Genomic DNA, 14,954 nt, shown 5'->3' with positions numbered 1-14,954 from the left:
ATTGGGAATATCTATTCTTTCTCATTGGGAATATCAGTCTACTCTCACTGGGAATATCAGTCTACTCTCACTGGCAATATATATTCTGTCTCAGTGGGAATATCAGTCTCCTCTCACTGGAAATATCAGAATCTTCTCAATGGGAATATCTATTCTGTCTCAGTGGGAATATCAGTCTCCTTTCACTGGGAATCTCAATTCTGTCTCTCTGGTAATATCAGTCTCCTCTCGCTGGGAATATCTATTCTGTCTGACTGCGAATATCAGTCTCCTCTCACGGGGAATATCTATTCTGTCTCAGTGGGAATATCAGTCTCCTCTCATTGGGAATATCTATTCTGTATATTTGGGAATATCAGTCTCATCGCACTGGGAATATCTATTCTGTCTCAGTGGGAATATCAGTCTCCTCGCACTGGGAATATCAGAATCTTCTCAATGGGAATATCTATTCTGTCTCAGTGGGAATATCAGTCTCCTGTCACTGGGAATATCTATTCTGTCTCACTGGGAATATCTATTCTGTCTCACGAGGAATATCAGTCTCCTCTCACTGGAAATATCTATTCTGACTCACTAGGAATATCAGTCTCCTGTCACTGGGAATATCAATATTGGCTCACTGTAAATATCAGTCTCCTCTCACTGGGAATATCAGTCTCCTCTCACTGGGAATATCTATACTGTCTCACTGGGAATAGCAGTCTCCACTCACTGGGAATATCAGTCTCCTCTCACTGGGAATATCAGTCCCCTTTCACTGGGAATATCTATTCTGTCTCCTTGGGAATATCAATCGCCTTTCACTGGGAATATCTATTCTGTCTCACTGGGAATATCAGTCTCCTCTCATTGGGAATATCTATTCTTTCTCATTGGGAAAATCAGTCTCCTCTCACTGGGAATATCTATTCTGTCTCACTGGGAATATCAGTCCCCTCTCACTGGGAATACCTATTCTGTCTCAGTGGGAATATCAGTCTCCTCTCACTGGGAATATCAGAATCTTCTCAATGGGAATATCTATTCTGTCTCAGTGGGAATATCAGTCTCCTCTCACTGGGAATATCTATTCTGTCTCAATGGTAATATCAGTCTCCTCTCACTGGGTATATCTATTCTGTCTGACTGCGAATATCAGTCTCCTCTCACGGGGAATATCTATTCTGTCTCAGTGGGAATATCAGTCTCCTCTCATTGGGAATATCTATTCTGTATCAGTGGGAATATCAGTCTCATCGCACTGGGAATATCTATTCTGTCTCAGTGGGAATATAAGTCTCCTCTCACTGGGAATATGTATTCTGTCTCACTGGGAATATCTATTCTGTCTCACTGGGAATATCAGTCCCCTCTCACTGGGAATATCTATTCTGTCTCCGTTGGAATATCAGTCTCCTCTCACTGGGAATATCAGTCTCTTCTCACTGGGAATATCAGTCTCCTCTCACTGGGAATATCAATTCTGTCTCAGTGGGAATATTAGTCTTATCTCACTGGGAATATCTATTCTGTCTCAGTGGGAATATCAGTCTACCCTAACTGGGAATATCTATTCTTTCTCAGTGGGAATATCAGTCTCCTCTCGCTGGGAATATCAGTCTCCTCTCACTGGGAATATCTATTCTGTCTCAGTGGGAATATCAGTCTCCTCTCCCTGGGAATATCAGTCTCCTCTCACTGGGAATATTTTTTCTGTCTCACTGGGAATATCATTCTCCTCTTACTGGGAATATCATCCTCCTTACACTGGGAATATCTATTCTGTCTCACAGGGAATATCAGTCTCCTCTCCGTGGGAATGTCTATTCTGTCTATTGGGAATATCAGTCTCCTCTCACTGCGAATATCTATTCTGTCTCTTTGGGAATATTAGTCTCCTCTCACTGGGAATATCACTAGCCTTTCAGTGGGAAAATCTATTCTGTCTCAGTGGGAATATGTGTCTCCTCTCACAGGGAATATCAGTCTCCTCACACGGGGAATACCTATTCCGTCTCAGCGGGAATATGAGTCTCATCACACTGGGAATATCTATTCTGTCTCAGTGGGAATATCAGTCTCCCCTAACTGGGCATATCTATTCTGTCTCAGTGGGAATATCAGTCTCCTCTCCATGGGAATATCAGTCTCCTCTCACTGGGAATATTTTTTCTGTCTCACTGGGAATATAATTCTCCTCTTCCTGGGAATATCAGAGCTCTTGCACTGGGAATATCTATTCTGTCTCACAGGGAATATCAGTCTCCTCTCACTGGGAATGTCTATTCTGTCTCAGTGGGAATATCAGTCTTCTCTCATTGGGAATATCACTCTCCTCTCACTGGGAATATCTATTCTGTCTCATTGGGAATATCAGTCTCCTCTCACTGGGAATATCTATTTTGACTCACTGGGAATATCATTCTTCTCTGACTGGGAATATCAGTTTCTTCTCACTGGGAATATCAGTCTCCATCATTGGGAATATCTATTCTGTCTCACTGGGAATATCTATTCTGTCTCATTGGGAATATCAGTCTCCTCTCACTGGAAATATCTATTCTGACTCACAAGGAATATCAGACTCCTGTCACTGGGAATATCAATATTGGCTCACTGTGAATATCAGTCTCCTCTCACTGGGAATATCAGTCTCCTCTCACTGGGAATATCTATACTGTCTCACTGGGAATAGCAGTCTCCACTCACTGGGAATATCAGTCTTCTCTCACTGGGAATATCAGTCTCCTCTCACTGGGAATATCTATTCTGTCTCATTGGGAATATCAATCACCTTTCACTGGGAATATCTATTCTGTCTCACTGGGAATATCAGTCTTCTCTCATTGGGAATATCTATTCTTTCTCATTGGGAATATCAGTCTACTCTCACTGGGAATATCAGTCTCCTATCACTGGGAATATATATTCTGTCTCAGTGGGAATATCAGTCTCCTCTCACTGGGAATATCAGAATCTTCTCAATGGGAATATCTATTCTGTCTCAGTGGGAATATCAGTCTCCTCTGACTGGGAATATCTATTCTGTCTGACTGTGAATATCAGTCTCCTCTCATGGGAAATATCTATTCTGTCTCATTGGGAATATCAGTCTCCTCTCATTGGGAATATCTATTCTGTATCAGTGGGAATATCAGTCTCATCTCACTGGGAATATGTATTCTGTCTCACTGGGAATATCAGTCTCCACTCCCTGGGAATATCAGTTTCCTCTCACTGGGAATATCTATTCTGTCTGACGGCGAATATCAGTCTCCTCTCACGGGGAATATCTATTCTGTCTCAGTGGGAATATCAGTCTCCTCTCATTTGGAATATCTATTCTGTATCAGTGGGAATATCAGTCTCATCGCACTGGGAATATCTATTCTGTCTCAGTGGGAATATCAGTCTCCTCTCACTGGGAATATGTATTCTGTCTCACTGGGAATATCAGTCTCCTCTCACTGGGAATATTTTTTCTGTCTCACTGGGAATATCATTCTCCTCTTACTGGGAATATCATCCTCCTTACACTGGGAATATCTATTCTGTCTCACAGGGAATATCAGTATCCTCTCCGTGGCAATGTCTATTCTGTCTATTGGGAATATCAGTCTCCTCTCACTGCGAATATCTATTCTGTCTCTTTGGGAATATTAGTCTCCTCTCACTGGGAATATCACTAGCCTTTCAGTGGGAAAATCTATTCTGTCTCAGTGGGAATATGTGTCTCCTCTCACAGGGAATATCAGTCTCCTCACACGGGGAATACCTATTCCGTCTCAGCGGGAATATGAGTCTCATCACACTGGGAATATCTATTCTGTCTCAGTGGGAATATCAGTCTCCCCTAACTGGGCATATCTATTCTGTCTCATTGGGAATATCAGTCTCCTCTCGCTGGGAATATCAGTCTTCTCTCACTGGGAATATCTATTCTGTCTCAGTGGGAATATCAGTCTCCTCTCCATGGGAATATCAGTCTCCTCTCACTGGGAATATTTTTTCTGTCTCACTGGGAATATAATTCTCCTCTTACTGGGAATATCAGAGCTCTTGCACTGGGAATATCTATTCTGTCTCACAGGGTATATCAGTCTCCTCTCACTGGGAATGTCTATTCTGTCTCAGTGGGAATATCAGTCTTCTCTCATTGGGAATATCACTCTCCTCTCACTGGGAATATCTATTCTGTCTCATTGGGAATATCAGTCTCCTCTCACTGGGAATATCTATTTTGACTCACTGGGAATATCAGTCTTCTCTGACTGGGAATATCAGTTTCTTCTCACTGGGAATATCAGTCTCCATCATTGGGAATATCTATTCTGTCTCACTGGGAATATCTATTCTGTCTCATTGGGAATATCAGTCTCCTCTCACTGGAAATATCTATTCTGACTCACAAGGAATATCAGACTCCTGTCACTGGGAATATCAATATTGGCTCACTGTGAATATCAGTCTCCTCTCACTGGGAATATCAGTCTCCTCTCACTGGGAATATCTATACTGTCTCACTGGGAATAGCAGTCTCCACTCACTGGGAATATCAGTCTGCTCTCACTGGGAATATCAGTTTATTTCACTGGGAATATCTATTCTGTCTCATTGGGAATATCAATCACCTTTCACTGGGAATATCTATTCTGTCTCACTGGGAATATCAGTCTTCTCTCATTGGGAATATCTATTCTTTCTCATTGGGAATATCAGTCTACTCTCACTGGGAATATCAGTCTCCTATCACTGGGAATATATATTCTGTCTCAGTGGGAATATCAGTCTCCTCTCACTGGGAATATCAGAATCTTCTCAATGGGAATATCTATTCTGTCTCAGTGGGAATATCAGTCTCCTCTGACTGGGAATATCTATTCCGTCTGACTGTGAATATCAGTCTCCTCTCATGGGAAATATCTATTCTGTCTCATTGGGAATATCAGTCTCCTCTCATTGGGAATATCTATTCTGTATCAGTGGGAATATCAGTCTCATCTCACTGGGAATATGTATTCTGTCTCACTGGGAATATCAGTCTCCACTCCCTGGGAATATCAGTTTCCTCTCACTGGGAATATCTATTCTGTCTGACGGCGAATATCAGTCTCCTCTCACGGGGAATATCTATTCTGTCTCAGTGGGAATATCAGTCTCCTCTCATTTGGAATATCTATTCTGTATCAGTGGGAATATCAGTCTCATCGCACTGGGAATATCTATTCTGTCTCAGTGGGAATATCAGTCTCCTCTCACTGGGAATATGTATTCTGTCTCACTGGGAATATCAGTCTCCTCTCACTGGGAATATTTTTTCTGTCTCACTGGGAATATCATTCTCCTCTTACTGGGAATATCATCCTCCTTACACTGGGAATATCTATTCTGTCTCACAGGGAATATCAGTCTCCTCTCCGTGGCAATGTCTATTCTGTCTATTGGGAATATCAGTCTCCTCTCACTGCGAATATCTATTCTGTCTCTTTGGGAATATTAGTCTCCTCTCACTGGGAATATCACTAGCCTTTCAGTGGGAAAATCTATTCTGTCTCAGTGGGAATATGTGTCTCCTCTCACAGGGAATATCAGTCTCCTCACACGGGGAATACCTATTCCGTCTCAGCGGGAATATGAGTCTCATCACACTGGGAATATCTATTCTGTCTCAGTGGGAATATCAGTCTCCCCTAACTGGGCATATCTATTCTGTCTCATTGGGAATATCAGTCTCCTCTCGCTGGGAATATCAGTCTTCTCTCACTGGGAATATCTATTCTGTCTCAGTGGGAATATCAGTCTCCTCTCCATGGGAATATCACTCTCCTCTCACTGGGAATATTTTTTCTGTCTCACTGGGAATATAATTCTCCTCTTACTGGGAATATCAGAGCTCTTGCACTGGGAATATCTATTCTGTCTCACAGGGAATATCAGTCTCCTCTCACTGGGAATGTCTATTCTGTCTCAGTGGGAATATCAGTCTTCTCTCATTGGGAATATCACTCTCCTCTCACTGGGAATATCTATTCTGTCTCATTGGGAATATCAGTCTCCTCTCACTGGGAATATCTATTTTGACTCACTGGGAATATCAGTCTTCTCTGACTGGGAATATCAGTTTCTTCTCACTGGGAATATCAGTCTCCATCATTGGGAATATCTATTCTGTCTCACTGGGAATATCTATTCTGTCTCATTGGGAATATCAGTCTCCTCTCACTGGAAATATCTATTCTGACTCACAAGGAATATCAGACTCCTGTCACTGGGAATATCAATATTGGCTCACTGTGAATATCAGTCTCCTCTCACTGGGAATATCAGTCTCCTCTCACTGGGAATATCTATACTGTCTCACTGGGAATAGCAGTCTCCACTCACTGGGAATATCAGTCTCCTCTCACTGGGAATATCAGTTTATTTCACTGGGAATATCTATTCTGTCTTGTTGGGAATATCAATCACCTTTCACTGGGAATATCTATTCTGTCTCACTGGGAATATCAGTCATCTCTCATTGGGAATATCTATTCTTTCTCATTGGGAATATCAGTCTACTCTCACTGGGAATATCAGTCTCCTATCACTGGGAATATATATTCTGTCTCAGTGGGAATATCAGTCTCCTCTCACTGGGAATATCAGAATCTTCTCAATGGGAATATCTATTCTGTCTCAGTGGGAATATCAGTCTCCTCTGACTGGGAATATCTATTTTGTCTGACTGCGAATATCAGTCTCCTCTCACGGGAAATATCTATTCTGTCTCATTGGGAATATCAGTCTCCTCTCATTGGGAATATCTATTCTGTATCAGTGGGAATATCAGTCTCATCTCACTGGGAATATGTATTCTGTCTCACTGGGAATATCAGTCTCCACTCCCTGGGAATATCAGTTTCCTCTCACTGGGAATATCTATTCTGTCTGACGGCGAATATCAGTCTCCTCTCACGGGGAATATCTATTCTGTCTCAGTGGGAATATCAGTCTCCTCTCATTTGGAATATCTATTCTGTATCAGTGGGAATATCAGTCTCATCGCACTGGGAATATCTATTCTGTCTCAGTGGGAATATCAGTCTCCTCTCACTGGGAATATGTATTCTGTCTCACTGGGAATATCAGTCTCCTCTCACTGGGAATATCTATTTTGACTCACTGGGAACATCATTCTTCTCTGACTGGGAATATCAGACTCTTTTCACTGGGAATATCAGTCTCCTCTCACTGGGAATATCTATTCTGTCGCAGTGGGAATATCAGTCTCCTCGCGCTGGGAATATCAGAATCTTCTCAATGGGAATATCTATTCTGTCTCAGTGGGAATATCAGTCTCCTGTCACTGGGAATATCTATTCTGTCTCACTGGGAATATCTATTCTGTCTCACGAGGAATATCAGTCTCCTCTCACTGGAAATATCTATTCTGACTCACTAGGAATATCAGTCTCCTCTCACAGGGAATATCAGTCTACTCTCACTGGGAATATCTATACTGTCTCACTGGGAATAGCAGTCTCCACTCACTGGGAATATCAGTCTCCTCTCACTGGGAATATCAGTCTCCTTTCACTGGGAATATCTATTCTGTGTCATTGGGAATATCAATCGCCTTTCACTGGGAATATCTATTCTGTCTCACTGGGAATATCAGTCTCGTCTTATTGGGAATATCTATTCTTTCTCATTGGGAATATCAGTGTACTCTCACTGGGAATATCAGTCTACTCTCACTGGGAATATATATTCTGTCTCAGTGGGAATATCAGTCTCCTCTCACTGGAAATATCAGAATCTTCTCAATGGGACTATCTATTCTGTCTCAGTGGGAATATCAGTCTCCTTTCACTGGGAATATCTATTCTGTCTCTCTGGTAATATCAGTCTCCTCTCGCTGGGAATATCTATTCTGTCTGACTGCGAATATCAGTCTCCTCTCACGGGGAATATCTATTCTGTCTCAGTGGGAATATCAGTCTCCTCTCATTGGGAATATCTATTCTGTATATTTGGGAATATCAGTCTCATCGCACTGGGAATATCTATTCTGTCTCAGTGGGAATATCAGTCTCCTCGCACTGGGAATATCAGAATCTTCTCAATGGGAATATCTATTCTGTCTCAGTGGGAATATCAGTCTCCTGTCACTGGGAATATCTATTCTGTCTCACTGGGAATATCTATTCTGTCTCACGAGGAATATCAGTCTCCTCTCACTGGAAATATCTATTCTGACTCACTAGGAATATCAGTCTCCTGTCACTGGGAATATCAATATTGGCTCACTGTAAATATCAGTCTCCTCTCACTGGGAATATCAGTCTCCTCTCACTGGGAATATCTATACTGTCTCACTGGGAATAGCAGTCTCCACTCACTGGGAATATCAGTCTCCTCTCACTGGGAATATCAGTCCCCTTTCACTGGGAATATCTATTCTGTCTCCTTGGGAATATCAATCGCCTTTCACTGGGAATATCTATTCTGTCTCACTGGGAATATCAGTCTCTTTCTCATTGGGAATATCTATTCTTTCTCATTGGGAAAATCAGTCTCCTCTCACTGGGAATATCTATTCTGTCTCACTGGGAATATCAGTCCCCTCTCACTGGGAATATCTATTCTGTCTCAATGGTAATATCAGTCTCCTCTCACTGGGTATATCTATTCTGTCTGACTGCGAATATCAGTCTCCTCTCACGGGGAATATCTATTCTGTCTCAGTGGGAATATCAGTCTCCTCTCATTGGGAATATCTATTCTGTATCAGTGGGAATATCAGTCTCATCGCACTGGGAATATCTATTCTGTCTCAGTGGGAATATAAGTCTCCTCTCAGTGGGAATATGTATTCTGTCTCACTTGCTTTATCTATTCTGTCTCACTGGGAATATCAGTCCCCTCTCACTGGGAATATCTATTCTGTCTCCGTTGGAATATCAGTCTCCTCTCACTGGGAATATCAGTCTCTTCTCACTGGGAATATCAGTCTCCTCTCACTGGGAATATCAATTCTGTCTCAGTGGGAATATTAGTCTTATCTCACTGGGAATATCTATTCTGTCTCCGTGGGAATATCAGTCTCCCCTAACTGGGAATATCTATTCTTTCTCAGTGGGAATATCAGTCTCCTCTCGCTGGGAATATCAGTCTCCTCTCACTGGGAATATCTATTCTGTCTCAGTGGGAATATCAGTCTCCTCTCCCTGGGAATATCAGTCTCCTCTCACTGGGAATATTTTTTCTGTCTCACTGGGAATATCATTCTCCTCTTACTGGGAATATCATCCTCCTTACACTGGGAATATCTATTCTGTCTCACAGGGAATATCAGTCTCCTCTCCGTGGGAATGTCTATTCTGTCTATTGGGAATATCAGTCTCCTCTCACTGGGAATATCTATTCTGTCTCAGTGGGAATATCATTCTCCTCTAACTGGAAATATCAGCCCCCTTACACTGGGAATATCTCTTCTGTCTCAGTGGGAATATCAGTCTCCTCTAACTGGGAATATTTTTTCTGTCTCACTGGGAATATCATTCTCCTCCAACTGGGAATATCAGCTCCCTTACACTGGGAATATGTATTCTGTCTCACAGGGAATATCAGTCTCCTCTCACTGGGAATGTCTATTCTGTCTCATTGGGAATATCAGTCTCCTCTCACTGGGAATATCAGTAGCCTTTCAGTGGGAATATCTAATCTCTCTCAGTGGGAATATCAGTCTCCTCTAACTGGAATTATCAGTAGCCTTTCAGAGGGAATATCTATTCTGTCTCACTGGGAATATCAGTCTTCTCTCATTGGGAATATCACTCTCCTCTAACTAGGAATGTCTATTCTGTCTCATTGGGAATATCAGTCTCCTCTCACTGGGAATAGCTATTTTGACTCACTGCTAATATCAGTCTTCTCTGACTGGGAATATCAGTCTCTTCTCACTGGGAATATCAGTCTCCTCTCACTGGGAATATCTATTCTGTCTCAGAGGGAATATCAGTCTCCTCGCACTGGGAATATCAGAATCTTCTCAATGGGAATATCTATTCTGTCTCAGTGGGAATATCAGTCTCCTGTCACTGGGAATATCTATTCTGTCTCACTGGGAATATCTATTCTGTCTCACGAGGAATATCAGTCTCCTCTCACTGGAAATATCTATTCTGACTCACTAGGAATATCAGTCTCCTGTCACTGGGAATATCAATATTGGCTCACTGTGAATATCAGTCTCCTCTCACTGGGAATATCAGTCTCCTCTCACTGGGAATATCTATACTGTCTCACTGGGAATAGCAGTCTCCACTCACTGGGAATATCAGTCTCCTCTCACTGGGAATATCAGTCCCCTTTCACTGGGAATATCTATTCTGTCTCACTGGGAATATCAGTCTCATCTCATTGGGAATATCTATTATTTCTCATTGGGAATATCAGTCTACTCTCACTGGGAATATCAGTCTCCTCTCACTGGGAATATCTATTCTGTCTCAGTGGCAATATCAGTCTCCTCTAACTGGGAATATTTTTTCTGACTCACTGGGAATATCATTCTCCTGCAACTGGGAATATCAGCTCCCTTACACTGGGAATATGTATTCTGTCTCACAGGGAATATCAGTCTCCTCTCACTGGGAATATCTAATCTCTCTCAGTGGGAATATCAGTCTCCTCTCACTGGGAATATCAGTAGCCTTTCAGAGGGAATATCTATTCTGTCTCACTGGGAATATCAGTCTTCTCTCATTGGGAATATCACTCTCCTCTAACTAGGAATGTCTATTCTGTCTCATTGGGAATATCAGTCTACTCTCACTGGAAATATCTATTCTGACCCACTAGGAATGTGTCTCCTCTCACTGGGAATATCAATATTGGCTCACTGTGAATATCAGTCTCCTCTCACTGGGAATATCAGTCTCCTCTCACTGGGAATATCTGTACTGTCTCACTGGGAATAGCAGTCTCCACTCACTGGGAATATCAGTCTCCTCTCACTGGGAATATCAGTCCCCTTTCACTGGGAATATCTATTCTGTCTCCTTGGGAATATCAATCGCCTTTCACTGGGAATATCTATTCTGTCTCACTGGGAATATCAGTCTCCTCTCATTGGGAACATCTATTCTTTCTCATTGGGAATATCAGTCTCCACTCACTGGGAATATCTATTCTGTCTCCTTGGGAATATCAGTCCCCTCTCACTGGGAATATCTATTCTGTCTCCGTTGGAATTTCAGTCTCCTCTCACTGGGAATATCAGTCTCCTCTCACTGGGAATATTTTTTCTGTCTCACTGGGAATATCATTCTCCTCTAACTGGGAATATCAGCTCCCTTACACTGGGAATATGTATTCTGTCTCACAGGGAATATCAGTCTCCTCTCACTGGGAATGTCTATTTTGTCTCATTGGGAATATCAGTCTCCTCTCACTGGGAATATCAGTAGCCTTTCATTGGGAATATCTAATCTGTCTCAGTGGGAATATCAGTCTCCTCTAACTGGAATTATCAGTAGCCTTTCAGAGGGAATAGCTATTCTGTCTCACTGGGAATATCAGTCTTCTCTCATTGGGAATATCACTCTCCTCTCACTTGGAATGTCTATTCTGTCTCATTGGGAATATCAGTCTCCTCTCACTGGGAATATCTATTTTGACTCAATGCTAATATCAGTCTTCTCTGACTGGGAATATCAGTCTCTTCTCACTGGGAATATCAGTCTCTTCTCACTGGGAATATCTATTCCGTCTCAGAGGGAATATCAGTTCCCTCGCACTGGGAATATCAGAATCTTCTCAATGGGAATATCTATTCTGTCTCAGTGGGAATATCAGTCTCCTGTCACTGGGAATATCTATTCTGTCTCACTGGGAATATCTATTCTGTCTCACGAGGAATATCAGTCTCCTCTCACTGGAAATATCTATTCTGACTCACTAGGAATATCAGTCTCCTGTCACTGGGAATATCAATATTGGCTCACTGTGAATATCAGTCTCCTCTCACTGGGAATATCAGTCTCCTCTCACTGGGAATATCTATACAGTCTGACTGGGAATAGCAGTCTCCACTTACTGGGAATATCAGTCTCCTCTCACTGGGAATATCAGTCCCCTTTCACTGGGAATATCTATTCTGTCTCACTGGGAATATCAGTCTCCTCTCATTGGGAATATCTATTCTTTCTCATTGGGAATATCAGTCTACTCTCACTGGGAATATCAGTCTCCTCTCACTGGGAATATCAGTAGCCTTTCAGTGGGAATATCTAATCTCTCTCAGAGGGAATATCAGTCTCCTCTAACTGGAATTATCAGTAGCCTTTCAGAGGGAATATCTATTCTGTCTCACTGGGAATATCAGTCTTCTCTCATTGGGAATATCACTCTCCTCTCACTGGGAATGTCTATTTTGTCTCATTGGGAATATCAGTCTCCTCTCACTGGGAATATCTATTTTGACTCACTGCTAATATCAGTCTTCTCTGACTGGGAATATCAGTCTCTTCTCACTGGGAATATTGGTCTCCTCTCACTGGGAATATCTATTCCGTCTCAGAGGGAATATAAGTCTCCTCGCACTGGGAATATCAGAATCTTCTCAATGGGAATATCTATTCTGTCTCAGTGGGAATATGAGTCTCCTGTCACTGGGAATATCTATTCTGTCTCACTGGGAATATCTATTCTATCTCACGAGGAATATCAGTCTCCTCTCACTGGAAATATCTATTCTGAATCACTAGGAATATCAGTCTCCTGTCACTGGGAATATCAATATTGGCTCACTGTGAATATCAGTCTCCTCTCACTGGGAATATCAGTCTCCTCTCACTGGGAATATCTATACTGTCTCACTGGGAATTGCAGTCTCCACTCACTGGGAATATCAGTCTCCTCTTACTGGGAATATCAGTTCCCTTTCACTGGGAATATCTATTCTGTCTCCTTGGGAATATCAATCGCCTTTCACTGGGAATATCTATTCTGTCTCACTGGGAATATCAGTCTCCTCTCATTGGGAATATCTATTCTTTCTCATTGGGAATATCAGTCTCCTCTCACTGGGAATATCTATTCTGTCTCACTGGGAATATCAGTCCCCTCTCACTGGGAATATCTATTCTGTCTCCCTTGGAATTTCAGTCTCCTCTCACTGGGAATATCAGTCTCCTCTCACTGGGAATATTTTTTCTGTCTCACTGGGAATATCATTCTCTTCTAACTGGGAATATCAGCTCCCTTACACTGGGAATATGTATTCTGTCTCACAGGGAATATCAGTCTCCTCTCACTGGGAATGTCTATTTTGTCTCATTGGGAATATCAGTCTCCTCTCACTGGGAATATCAGTAGCCTTTCATTGGGAATATCTAATCTGTCTCAGTGGGAATATCAGTCTCCTCTAACTGGAATTATCAGTAGCCTTTCAGAGGGAATATCTATTCTGTCTCGCTGGGAATATCAGTCTTCTCTCATTGGGAATATCACTCTCCTCTCACTTGTAATGTCTATTCTGTCTCATTGGGAATATCAGTCTCCTCTCACTGGGAATATCTATTTTGACTCTTTGCTAATATCAGTCTTCTCTGACTGGGAATATCAGTCTCTTCTCACTGGGAATATCAGTCTCCTCTCACTGGGAATATCTATTCCGTCTCAGAGGGAATATCAGTCTCCTCGCACTGGGAATATCAGAATCTTCTCAATGGGAATATCTATTCTGTCTCAGTGGGAATATCAGTCTCCTGTCACTGGGAATATCTATTCTGTCTCACTGGGAATATCTATTCTGTCTCACGAGGAATATCAGTCTCCTCTCACTGGAAATATCTATTCTGACTTACTGGGAATATCAGTCTCCTGTCACTGGGAATATCAATATTGGCTCACTGTGAATATCAGTCTCCTCTCACTGGGAATATCAGTCTCCTCTCACTGGGAATATCTATACTGTCTCACTGGGAATAGCAGTCTCCACTTACTGGGAATATCAGTCTCCTCTCACTGGGAATATCAGTCCCCTTTCACTGGGAATATCTATTCTGTCTCACTGGGAATATCAGTCTCATCTCATTGGGAATATCTATTATTTCTCATTGGGAATATCAGTCTACTCTCACTGGGAATATCAGTCTCCTCTCACTGGGAATATCTATTCTGTCTCAGTGGCAATATCAGTCTCCTCTAATTGGGAATATTTTTTCTGTCTCACTGGGAATATCATTCTCCTCCAACTGGGAATATCAGCTCCCTTACACTGGGAATATGTATTCTGTCTCACAGGGAATATCAGTCTCCTCTCACTGGGAATGTCTATTCTGTCTAATTGGGAATATCAGTCTCCTCTCACTGGGAATATCAGTAGCCTTTCAGTGGGAATATCTAATCTCTCTCAGTGGGAATATCAGTCTCCTCTAACTGGAATTATCAGTAGCCTTTCAGAGGGAATATCTATTCTGTCTCACTGGGAATATCAGTCTTCTCTCATTGGGAATATCACTCTCCTCTAACTAGGAATGTCTATTCTGTCTCATTGGGAATATCAGTCTCCTCTCACTGGGAATAGCTATTTTGACTCACTGCTAATATCAGTCTTCTCTGACTGGGAATATCAGTCTCTTCTCACTGGGAATATCAGTCTCCTCTCACTGGGAATATCTATTCTGTCTCAGAGGGAATATCAGTCTCCTCGCACTGGGAATATCAGAATCTTCTCAATGGGAATATCTATTCTGTCTCAGTGGGAATATCAGTCTCCTGTCACTGGGAATATCTATTCTGTCTCACTGGGAATATCTATTCTGTCTCACGAGGAATATCAGTCTCCTGTCACTGGGAATATCAATATTGGCTCACTGTGAATATCAGTCTCCTCTCACTGGGAATATCAGTCTCCTCTCACTGGGAATATCTATACTGTCTCACTGGGAATAGCAGTCTCCACTCACTGGGAATATCAG

The sequence above is a fragment of the Carcharodon carcharias genome (genome assembly GCF_017639515.1).
Source record: "Carcharodon carcharias isolate sCarCar2 chromosome 29 unlocalized genomic scaffold, sCarCar2.pri SUPER_29_unloc_1, whole genome shotgun sequence".
NCBI classification, from domain to species: domain Eukaryota; kingdom Metazoa; phylum Chordata; class Chondrichthyes; order Lamniformes; family Lamnidae; genus Carcharodon; species Carcharodon carcharias.
This window is presented reverse-complemented; position numbering follows the sequence as displayed.